Source organism: Selaginella moellendorffii, unplaced genomic scaffold, assembly GCF_000143415.4.
Source record: "Selaginella moellendorffii unplaced genomic scaffold, v1.0 SELMOscaffold_150, whole genome shotgun sequence".
Classification (NCBI taxonomy): Eukaryota; Viridiplantae; Streptophyta; class Lycopodiopsida; order Selaginellales; family Selaginellaceae; genus Selaginella; species Selaginella moellendorffii.
Genome location: NW_003314411.1, coordinates 139,484 through 152,684, shown reverse-complemented (window position 1 = coordinate 152,684; position 13,201 = coordinate 139,484).

The window sequence follows — 13,201 nt, the reverse complement described above, 5'->3', positions numbered from 1 at the left end:
GATAGTAGCCTCCACCAGCTCTGATGACTCTTGCAGGCAAGTAGAGTCCACTGGCGGATCCATATGCATGTCCAAATATCTCCCTTCGATTGAGATGGTATCCTCCCTACTAGCTACTAAAAACAAACTCATTAGCACATTGAATCGACTATACTGTATTTACCATCAACTGCTATTGGGCACACTGCTGATTCTGAAGGATTGGACATACGTTTCGACCCTTGCTTGGCACTATCCTTCCTCGACACTAAAGGCTAGAGTTTGTATCTTAATTCAACTGAATAATCTCTACTTACCATTTCTTCTGCGACCTACATGGACAATGTTAGAAATGGTAAAAGGTTAGGAATGGATGTACTATTATTTACCTGATGGTTTGTCTTGTATGACCTTCCTCCGCTGCTCTTTGGCCACCTCAGGCTGGCCATCGTCGTCATCATCGTCATCGTCGTTATTGTGATCGTCACCATTGTGAGGACCATCCAAGTCCTCTTCGTCCTCCTCTTCTTCGTCCTCCTCTTCTTTGTCCTCCTCTTCGTCCTTCTGCTCTTCCTGCTCATTATCTTTCTTTGGCTCCTCATCCCCCTCCTGCATTTCTTCCATAGGCTGCTCAGGCTGGATGGCTTGTTTTTCTAGGACCATCTTGGGAAAATCATCTAGCCGAGTCTCCATCTCAAAATACAAGACATCCATAGCCTGTTTCAGTGCTTAACCTAGGACCGTATCCTCACCCGACTGTCTTAACATGGTTTCTGCACGTTCTTGCACCCTTCGAAGACAACGAGATGAGAAAAACGTGGCCCTGACTTGAAAAGCATCCCTCATCCATTGTACCTCTCCATTGAGATTGGGGAAGGGGAGTCCGCCATAGGAATCTGAGTCAGGAGGTGGTGACTGGCTCCTTTCACTCAGCCCTTGATATGCAATGAATGGCATGAGCACACACGCTATAACCGCGAGGCATTACCTATCATCTTTTCGTTGCCCTTCTTCCTTTTCGAATCAAACGCCTCTGATCCCGACGACTGTCCAACGTGTTTTCGCTTTTTATGACCACTGTCAATTTGAGCTTGGCTGGTGCTTGCCTGTTTTGCCTTTGAAGAAGTGTCTCCTGCAAGGAATGGCATGAGACCACACGCCATTGCAAATATAATTTGTACCTCCTTTTTTCCTATTGCTTGTCTGTTTGTCCTTCTTCGACGCGCCACCAGTGCGCTTTTCAGTCCTCGTGTCTGAATATTCACAACGATCTATAATCAAAATGGCGTGAGGCCTCACGTGACCTTACCTTGTGCAGGTTGTGAGCTCGGCCTAACATCAGTAGCTGTTAACGCCGTTTCAGCATCTGGGGGTGGCCATGCTCCTGCATACAGAGCTTGTGAGATAACATTTAAACTTAAAGTGCGTACTCACCAGGTTCGCAGAGAAGATACTGTTTTTCTTTGGCAACTGTAATTATATGCTCCATTGAAGTCACCTCTTCAATGGAGTTTGTCACCGCAACACACGGGACACCCTTGAGTAGTGCGGCTCGAAAGAATAGTCCGCCGCAGTTGTACTCGACAACGCATTTGCCCTTGGTGTCACCCGCTATTGCGTTGAAGACCCAGCTGAGCATTTCCCATGCTGCACCTGGAGCTTTCTTTGGATTCGAAAGCTCCATAGCCGTCTTCAGTTCCTCAGGCACGGGTAAATTGACCTCCCTCAGATCAATTCGATCGGCCTTGTCGAACGAAGCTGGGAAGTCACTCCAGTCCCACTTTGCTGCAGGACCAATAACAAGGGCGAGTGTGAAGATGCGGACATTCGTCGATATCTTCTTCTTAGCCATTATCCCATGGATCTCCCGCATCTCCTTGCCTTTCAACTGAGCCTTCACCTCGTTCAAGGCCTTCCAGAACTTGTGATAGGATTCGGAATCGTAGATCATATAGTGGACTGAAGATTCCACCTCCGCAAGTCCCACCATTAAGTCAATGATGGAGCTGACTTCGTCTGCATGAGTGATCTCTTCGTTTGTGAAGTCCATCACACAAAAGATGCTCTTGACCTGCTCATCTCCACGGGAAACGATGCTCCTCCACCTTTGATCCTCATCCGAATTCACGTATACCCGGTAAGGTTCTCGATAGGCCTCTGCTGCGGGGTCGAGCTGTTTCTGAAGCCGGCAGTCGACATCCCTCTTAATGAAATTTGGATACTGATCCAACTTCTCAGCTTTACTTTTCGTGGCATCCCGCAGCAGATCGATGAACTTGGGGGCCCCCTTCACGTACTCGTCGATGTCATCATTTGACAAGTCCAGCTCTTCCATCATCTCTTGCGTGATGTCGATGCTCACCCTCTCCACGGCCACTTGCTCGAAGATCCAATCCTTCAATAGCGCACGAGCTCTCAGAGTCGTGCACAAGTCCTCGTATGTCACAATATGGCCGGGAGTCATTTTGGTCTTGTTGAAGACTACCTCACCACGTAGAAGAGCATTAGCCACTGTCAGAAGGTCGTCGTCGTCTAGAGACCGCGAGAAACGCAAAGCGTTGAACTTCAAATCATTGGGCTTCCGGCCGTCCTCCACACCCATTGAGTTTAGCAACTCCCCGTCATGGTACCTCCTCAGCACATCTACCCATTTGTTAAAAACAACTTTTGTCGCGAGTAGAATGTTATGGATGCTGAGTGTGTCATTGACCCCCAGTGTTTTCGAGAGAAGACTCGAGAATTCCTGCAATGGAAATGGCGTGAGGCCACATGCTATGCCACATGCAACGAGGCTTACCTGCCAGGTGCTAGTTGCTAGTGCACGTCCTTGTCCTGGTTTTTGTGGCTTCTTCAGTTGAACCCAGAGCTTCCGTGTTCGTGCCAATGTCTCGTGCAGACCCGATTTGTAGCACGTTTCTTGCTTGACATTCTGCGCGTGGGAGATGGATATGATAGATCGGAGGGGCGAGTTGCCTTTTATCAGGCGGACAACTCTTGTCTTGAAGACTTTCTTCACCTCCTCGCCCACCATAATATCCAGAACTATCTCTTGCATCGCCAAGCTAGAATGCTACCCGGAGACGGCATAGAACCAGATGTTCTGATCGTCCAACACCTTCCTATTGATCAAGTTTGGAAACCTCGTCTCGCCCTTCATTGTTTGGTAGTAGGGGATCACGTCTGCGATGTCGGGTGTTACTGAACTTGCCAGCATCTTCTGCTTCAGTTTCTCCACCCACTCATCAGATACTAGCCTGTGGTTGTATTTGCTTTGGATGTCGATACGGCTCACGTCGATTGTATATACTTTGTTGGAATAGTAACAAGTACTATTATCTGCGACGATTTTTGCTGCCTCTTCTTGCTCTTTCTGCTCTTTGCGGCTCTTCTTTTTGGTGGGTGTAGTGTTCGAACCCGAGGCAATGGCATCACCGAGTAGCTTCTTTTTTGGAGCAGCAGAGTCGGATGTCGGCTTGAGCTTGACCACCCTTTTCAGCTTCGAGGTAGTTTCCAGATCGACCCCCTTCCCCTTCGCTTCGCGAACTGGAGGCACTCTCAACGGCTCAATGTTGGAATATAGTTTTTGAACATCGCCGTAGGTGAGGTCCGTGGATTCCATGTGATCTTCATAGACCCGCAGCGTCTTTGAAATTGTGGGCCTCCTGGACAACCTCTCCTTAGCTCCCTCTAGGAATTCCTCATAGCCGCTGCCTCCCTCTGGGAAGCCGCTAGGATGTGCAAGGTGGATCTTGAAGGCGGATGCTATCTCTACCACAAGTGCCAGTCCATATTCTTGCATGGAACTGCATGGAGTGTCTGTCACTTGGATGAGGATCCCCATACATTCTTTTCTCCCACCATCTGTGTTGTACAGCATCAGATCCTCGCCTTCCATCCCGAAAGTCCAACTGGTGAGCTCCTCCCCCTTCTCTGCATCCACATTGACAGTGGCTGGAAGAAGAACGCAATTCCTCGCCTGTTCAGAAATGCACAACAATTAGAGCTGACAGATGAAAAGCTAGCAGCTGGAAATAACGTGAGGCCACACGCCATTCACCACTGCATCAGATGTCTTGAGGCTGCATCCTAAGATGGCGTGAGGCTACACGCCATCTGTAACCGGACTGCACTCAAGAGCCCAATCGGTGCATGCCAATGTTGCTACTGAATGGCATGTGGCCTCATGCCATTTTCTACTTGGCCTAAAAGAATTACCATTTGAAGCCGAATGGAGGCCGTGACAATTGAGGCCGGACTCGCTGGCGAATGTGCACTGTGTGTGCAGCGGATCGTAGCAACAAGGCTACTCTGCCACTTACAGTTGGAGAGTGGCGCTGAAATCTCCCGGGACGCCAAGTGGGCTGCGTGTGGGTGGCGGAGTGGGCGGCGGAGTTGGCGGCGAAGTTACAAACTGGGTGTGTCTTGAAGTGGACGCCGATGCACACAAGCGCGATGCGAGCGCGAGTGTGATGCAAGCGCGAGTGGACGCCGATGCACACGAGAAACCTGTAGAGAAGTGAGCGTGATCGCGAGTGGGAGCGCGATGCGAGCGGGAGCACGAGTGTGCGAGCGCGAGTACGAAGCAAAATGCAAAACCTAACCTCACACGCGCGAAATGTCACAACGGTTGGTAATCCCGCCACGTCATCATTCCTCGGACTTGGGCGCCACCATTAATTTCTGGATTGCCGTGCGCATGCAAGCACGCAAAATCCAAAAGAAATCCGCAACGTCATCATTCCTCGGACTGCATGCACGCGAAATCCAAAAGAAAGATCATGATTGGGATATCATTTAATACCCTCGCTATATTTATACCATGCATGATTGGATATTCCAAAGCATCTTGTATTTCCAAAAATGGCAGATGTTCAGCTAAATAAAGAAATTCTATCTGTTTCTATTTTTCTCTCAAATCAATATTATAGCGAAATGAAAGGACCCTCTCTATTGAAATGTGTTTATAGTCCTAGGGGCATTGTGACATATCAAAGGATTTTGCATCAAGTTCTATATTTGCATGTTTATCAAGCTACTGAATTGCTAAACCCTAAACCCTAAACCCTAAACCCTAAACATGTGGCAAATGCTGCGTGAAGAAAGATGCCCTTTCTGGGCAAATGCTGTAAGAGGCAGATGCCGAGCAGATGTATCTCAGGCTAGCGAAGGGGACAAACGAAAGCTAGCTATAAACATGACGGGATGCAAATAGATTACTAGGCTGGTCCTGCGAAAATCAAAAACCATAATTGAAAACATTGAAAATGCAAAAAGAAAGGTTTATAATATTTTTGAATTTTAAGCAACCAAAGGAATGTAAGTAGGGCATGTGTTTGTAAGTTTAAAAATGCCTCAACCACTTAAATTCCCAAGTAAATAAAGCTGTTTCTATTTTTGGTACAGGTAAACTTTATAGCGTGTGGGCTCATGCAATTTTGAACCCAAAAATGCACCAAAAAATGCTCGACTAGCATTATTCTTTGAATGGCGTGTGGCCTTATATTGCCATAAATGGACGTACACACAGAGCATAATTATTCCTTTACACGGCGAATAATCTTGGCGCGGATCGCTGACATGGCATGGCAAAGTTCGAATCACTGACATGGCACAGCTGGATCGAGGCAAGGATATGATGTGACAAAGTTCAACCTCCGATAGCAAAGTCTAGAAGCTACTCAGTTTGAAATTTGTCAGAGGAGTCATAAGATCTGGTTTGTCAGAGGATTTGATGTGACATTCAAGCGTGTGTTATTTTTGAATTCTCGAACTCATTCCTAGGTCTATCATTTTTGTGCGCCGTGTTCTTGGTTCCGCTAAGCGCAGTGAGCGCTGCTTGTGTAAGCGGCGTTGTGGGCTGTGGTTTATGCGTCTACGAGCGGTTGCGGCATTGCGAGCGCCATTGCGAGCAGCAGTTTATGCGAGTGGCAGTTTGTGCGAGCGGCGCTACGAGCAGTTGCGGTGTTGCGAGCGGCACTACGAGTAGTTGCGGTGTTGCGAGCGGCATTGTCTTTGGTGTGGCTACCGCTTCCTCTTGATATTCGGCACTTGTGCTTCTTGGTATGTTCACCATGGAATGGCTTAGGACCACATTTAGAAATGGCATGAGGCCACATGCCATCTTGGGCCCTTGTAATTTCATGGCTAGCGTATTGTCATGTATGTTTTTACATGCCTGCAGCTATGTGTATATCAAGATGGCATGAGGCCTCATGCCAATTTTGTGAATGCAAAATTTCACGTGGGTGTCAATAGCATGTTTGAATAATGGCATGTGGCCTCATGCTATTGAGGTTGTTTGGTATGTTATGATTTAAGCCATTCTCCAATCATTTTTTGTATGGTCTTAACTTCTTTTCTGCACTTTCAGAATGGCCTTCAGGGTTGGGGAAAAGGTTTACATTTTGAATGGTGGGAAGAGAGTTGCAAAAGGGACCCTTGTGTCTATGGATCGGAACTTTGTTATACACTGTCAAAGGTTTGGGGAAGGCAATGCTGCTGTATCAGTAGAGACTGTCTTCGATGGGAATATGGTTGCTATTGAACGAGGAGAGAGGGTCGTCGGGGTAAATGTTGTTGTTGCCTTGAAAAACCTTCAAAAGAAAGCAGATGTTGGGGACAGCGCAAGTGCGACGCATGTTCCCTCCGTGGATCTTAAGAACCGTGCTACATGGATTCAGGCGAAGGTGTTTCTAAACAACCCCGAGGGGGAGGTGGTAGCTGAGGGCTTAGCCACAGTTGTCGATCCAAGAGATGCGGTTGCTTATCAAGAATTGGGCTGGGATGATATTGGAGTTGCGATTTTAGAGGTTGTTGACACAGAAGAAAACAGTCTAACTATTGGAAGCATTGTGCGGTGGAAATTGAGGCACTTAGTGTTTGAGAATGTGAAGGATTCACAATCAAACACCACTACAACTGATGACAGAACATCTCTTCATGGGAAAAGAAAGTACACCTTCCTAAAGCGCAGCCAAAGGGATCTGAGCAACGAACCGAAAAGGCAGAAAATGGCGATGGAGGTTCGAATGGTCTCGACAGTTGCTTGTTGCAAGAGGAGCTGCTGTCAACATGCTGATTGGGATGCTATTGAAGAGGAGAGAGCAAGATACAAGACATTGTCCTGGAAGGCAGCTCGCAATTTTGTGTATGAGGCATTACGGTCATCTGTTGATGCTTCAGAACATCAGGTGGGGGGCATGGTCTTCCAAAGGGGTTTGGTCTACATGAAGGCATGGAGAATCATTTATGGAGTCCCTCGAACCACATTCTACAGAATCAAAACTGAGTTCGAGGAACAAAGGGTTCAACAGGCAGTCCATGGGAACGACGGTACGCACAAAACCAGGGGTCATGTTGTATATGGAGAGGCAATCTTCAAGAGGTTTGTTGAGACATGTAGCGAGCAGCAACCACATAAAACCCGCCTCTTGGAAGATGGAACACAAGACACCCAACGAGTTCTCCCTTCCATGTATACCAAGGGGGCCATATTGGAAGTTGTGAATCGGGAACTCCAGAGTAATGGCTACAGGAAGCTGAGCCAATCTAGATTTAGTAGATTATGGAGCAACAGGTTCAGGGATGTGAGTATAGGAAAGTACTCCAGCTTTTCAAAGTGTGACGAGTGCACTGCTATCAAAATGGCTTTGTCGAAGAATTCTTGCAGCGCTCAAGAGCGAGAGACATTGGTTAGAAGGCGGCTCGACCACAACATCGAGCAAAGAAGCTGCAGGACTGCATATTATCATAACAGGATTCTCTCCATGGAGAGACCTGACTCTTACCTCTGCATCATCCACGACAAAATGGACCAGAAAAAGACGTGCTTACCTCGACTCAATCCTGCCCCCAAGGCAATCTCTTCATCCATGCAGTTGCCTGTGTCTCTGTTTGGCATAATCGCTCATGGGCATGGTGCCCAGAACTATGGGAACTTCTTTGTACCTCTATGGGGTGGCGGGGGTGCAAACATGATGATTGCGTCCCTAGCAAAACACTTAAGGTCTCTGCAAAGTGCGCAGACTGAGCTGAACGGCCAACCCTTGCATAAGGCCCTTGTCGATCGAACCCCATACAGGGTTCAGCTGGAGGAGGAGCAAAGGCTTGCAGTATCGCGTGGGGCCCCATGCCATCCCAGTGAATATGTTGGCCGTCAGATTGTAGGGTTATCACGTGAGGCCTCATGCCATTCCGACGAGGCTGGTCGCCCGGTGAATGCACAGCCTCATCCAAACGAAGCAGAATCTCAAGGAAGTTCTTGCGGCCGATGTGGCCTTCCACCCCATCTTCTGCTCCAAACAGACAATGCTGGCAGTGAGAACAAAAACATGTACGTCTTCGCGTACTTGGCGATGCTTGTTGCCAAAGGCATATTTGAAACGGTTACACTTGGCTTTCTCATGGTTGGGCACACTCATGAAGACGTCGATGCCATGTTCAGTCACCTGGCAGAGTCCCTCCGGCGATCCAATGTCCTCACCCTCCCACAACTCTACGATGAATTCCAAAATTGCATCAAAGGCACTGTTGAAGCTGCACTTCTGACAGAGGTTCCAGACTTTAAGGGGTTTGTAAGAGGCTACATCAAGGACGGATCCGAAACGCTGATTGGCCACTCCAAGCCTCTTCAGTTTCATTTCAGCATGTGTGACGGTGCTCCAGTGATAAGGTACAAGATGAGAGAATGGGACACAGTGTGGCTGCCAGTGGACGGCATTGAACTCTTCAAGAGAGATCCCATAACTGGGGAACCTATGATTCCTCAGGGTTCCCCACGGCCGATGCACCCGGATGGACTCAAAGACCAGGAAAGTATAGTGGCCGGGATTAGACAGCATATTGCCTTCTGGAAGAGGGGGTTGGTGTTTGGTGGAGAATCCTATTTTCAGAGGTGCAAGCCTTTGCTCGAATACTGGGAGAAGATTATATCTGCTATCCAAAATGGGCCGGTTGTATATGAAGAATTGGAAGAGTCCTTTTGGCCAGAACCCAGAGCACCAGATAGTAGCGGAACAATGTCGTCTGGAAATGCAGTGACAGATAACGATGTTGAGGATCACTATTGTGGGCCGAGGAACAAGAAGCCGGATTCAGCATTCAATCCAGTACAGGTCTGCAAAGGAATGGTCGTGCTTGTCAGACCCAGTAATAAAAAACAAATGATATGGGTGGGGCGCTACATCACTGATGCAGAGGAGGACGCGGAAACTAACTCCTTCAATGTAACTGTGGAGTGGTTCAAGCCAAGTTCCGGATATACGAAGGATTGCCTAGAAAAGAGATGGGTGCTGAATCCAAGGGATCCCAGCATGAGCATATCGGTGGATAATGTTGTGCATGGTTGGATGCGGAAGCAAAGTGCCACCATCACCTTGCCAGACCATACAAGAGATGCAGCAAGAGCATTCATAACCCGGGTTCAAGGTGAGATTCATTAATATTCCTTTACTAAGTTTCTAATGTATTTTATTTCAAAGTGAACAATCCGAATCTGAATCAGAGGAGGCCTGATATAGTGTGTAAGGTAAAACAAAGATGATGTGACATATGCATTTACCAATCACACGTGCATAAATCTAATAATATGGCGTGTGGCCCATATTAATGGCACATAAACCCATATTGTGGGCTTACGTACTTTATGTACCATCATTCCCTTGCAGCGTGTGTGTTGGTTTCCTTTTATAACACAACGAACTCCATATTTTAGGGTGAAGAGCGTTCTCATGGCAAGCACAAAATCTGTAAGTGAGGCAGAAAAGGAGACGGAGAAGGAGATAGGTGAAGATGTAGAATATATAAGTCTTCCAAACTCCCCGTACTATACTCCAGGTGATCATTTTTCTGAACAAACAGCAATATTAACAACTATCGAGAACGCCCCAGTAACGTCAGAGACAACAATCCAAAGCAAAACAACTAACCCGGAGAAGGATGATAGTACCGCTGAGAGTACCAAAAAGGAGGTGTCCACTAGCGCTTAGGCTTATAATGGCGTGTGCCCTCATGCCATTTACTTGATCACCAAATACCTTTTTCCCTTTGCACTAGTATATCTTAATACCGGTCTGAGAAATAGAATGGCATGTGCCCTCAGGCCTTTTACTAAATCACCTTTGAAAGAAATGCAAGCCTCTATGTCGTAAAAAAAAGGTACTAGAGAAATTCCTTAATAATATGAATGTTATTTAGTTTCATGAAAATACACTAAGGGTGGTCAAATGAGTTAAATGACTTCTCCAGACTAGCAATGCCTCTTGCTACACCTTCACAATTAGATTCGTTAGAAAAAGATAACATTGAATAATATCTAAATGTTCTCACCATTAAGTGATATATCTGGCTAATAGGAATGACGTTCATCTTGGAAAGTTCACCACACGCTCAATGAACAAACAAATAGTGTGTGCACGCATGCCATCGCTCTTCTTTAGCTTCAGATTCGGCTTGTTCACCTTGACAATGAGATTTATTATACAACCAGATGGACTCAGTTTGGACATAAAGTCACCGCGCTAGTCACCATGCCCCAGATATGTCTAGCCCCTGGACAAAAAACATATAATTTCACGTCATTTTCAAATACTTGAAAATTTGTACCTAGTCCCATTTTACTGAATAAATCCCACTTTAACGAAATAGAGCTTTCTATAGCATAAGAAACCATTACATTAGTGGTACATTTGGGTGTCCAAAGTGGGACTAAACATATAGAGCACTTAAACCAAATGCAAAATTGGTGTGGTTTTGAAATCATAAGGCTAATAAATGCCTTAAGTTAGGATAAGGGCATATAAAGGTTGGAGTGAGACTTCTCTAAGTAGTCAAAGGCATGGTTAAGTGATTAAAGTAACATGAAAAATTTAATAAATTTTTAGGGAGGTGTTACACTCACCTCCCTTTTAGCAATTTTAATGTGCTTATTTACTAACAACCTTTATTGAGCTAAGGGGAATTAACACTTCCATTTCCACATTGAAATTATCAATCCTTCCAATATATAGATTAGTTAATTTATATAAAACAACTAATCATCCAATTACACAATGGATTATTCTGTTAGTGGATGTCCTACAAGACAAAGAATATACTTGTAAATGCTCAATATAAAAGTAAGAATATAGTTTACTCAAAGATATATTATATTTTAAATAGTTACTAATCAATACTCATATTATTTGCTCTGATACCCCATATAGTGTACTTTATCTCTATCTTCTTAAGCAATTGAAAAAGGGTAAGTATTTGATAAAAAAACCTTTAATGATTATTTTATCTGAAGTTTTAAAAATGTAACGATATATTCAACTTTTATCCCATAATCATATATGTTATATTTAACTTCCTTTCATGCCCAAATAACTTCAAAATTTCCTTGGGAGGATAAAATTCTTTAAATATTTCATCCAAGATTATGCTCAAGTTTTTTTTCCCTCTAGAAAGGATAAGCCATTTGCTTAGTCATCAACTCACTTATACGATCCTTAAGAGGTTGAGAAAGAAGCTATAACCATCATTTATATTATCTTGTGCTTTAACATTTACTCCTTGGAAACTATATCCACTTTCATATCCATTTTGTATCAAAACCATAGGTGATAATTGAGCAAATGCATAATATAATAGTACAACAAAGTAATAAAAAAAATTTGAAGTGACACTAAAGCCACCTCATAACTTTTTATATAAAAATATTTGAATTTTTTCTTCCAATTAGTGTTGTGAAGATCACAATTATTTTGAAAATAAAAAAATTGTAAAATGTTAATTTGTGACAAAAAATACATGAATAAAGTTTTGATTACTTTTTACCACTTTGTTGAATCACTCTATCGTGTATTTACCCAATTTCGTGTTGAAGCAAGTCTGGCTCCTAGAGCTTTACTAATGATAACATGCTATTTTTATATAGGAAAAGAGTTTCAATTGGAAAATTTATTTGCAAAAATTTGACCGGAAGGAATGTCTGACTCATAATAACTTCCATGGCCCTGGCATAGCATCAAAGGCATTGGCATTGATGGAGTTAGCAAGACAAGTGCAGACATAGTCCTACCTCAAGCTCTAGTTTTACAGATCTAAAGACTTGACATCAACAAGTCCAGAGAAACATCTCCATGGCTGAGACTCGCAGGAATTCAGCACACAGAAAATGCTTCTGAAAGTGACAAGGAGTATCCTTCGTGGGAACCAAAACCATTTTCTGATACCGCAAGAAGTTGAGATCGGGCAATTTATGTTTGCTGATGACAGGGATTGGGTCCAAGGGAAGAAAAACGTTTACTATGCATGGCTCTGACGTGACAATCTCTTGCATGGAAAGGTATCGCAAAACTCTAGACAACTTTTGAGTTTTAAATTCTACAAATTGAGTATGCTGAGTTGCAAGGAAAATTGGAGACAAGTACGACACTATTACTTGATGGTGAATGTATGTTTTACCATTTGCCTCAGCATGCTTTCTCTACAATAGAAAGGTTTTAGATCAATGATTAGGCGTGGTTACGTTCAAAACCGGAGCTCCAGCACTCTTGATAGACAAGAATCTATAAAGTTGACAAGCATACGTGGCACCCTGCTGGCAACATACAAAATACATTGATTAACAAAAAAGAACCTTTTTTAATACAGAAATGAAAAAAAATATACAGGATTCTGGAATCCGAAAATGGTGCATATTCACAAGGTCATAGTGGTGATCCTGGAATAAGATCTGGGATGGATCCGGCAGATAAGTGGTGTTTCTATTTCTATACGAAGGAGATTCAGTATCTACCCATGGATATTGATCCTCGGACCTTTCAATATTTCAATTCATTTTTATTTTACTTTACATAGTAACCCTCTTTTCTTATGCCCTATTATATTGGCGGCGATGGAAGCTTTGGCGTTGGCGTTCTCGTGGTTGCGACGCGCTCCAAGCGCACAGGCAGCAAGCACACAGGCAAGCACACAGGCCACAGGATTGAAGATCCTCCTGGAAGTATGTAGAGCTCGCTCCTGTTCTCTTTTCTTTTCTTTTTTTGACATTTTTCGGGTGCGTGCAGATTCCTGGCGCAGCAGCATCAGCGCGATCGGACAAGCAAGCGGAGGATTTCCCAGCACTGCCCTCGCTGCTCGAGGCAGTGATCGCCAGCAGTGATGCAGCATCAAGTGTTCCAGAGTATGATGCACCACCATTGGAGGATTTGCAAGAGGTAACTCGATTTAAATGATCTGC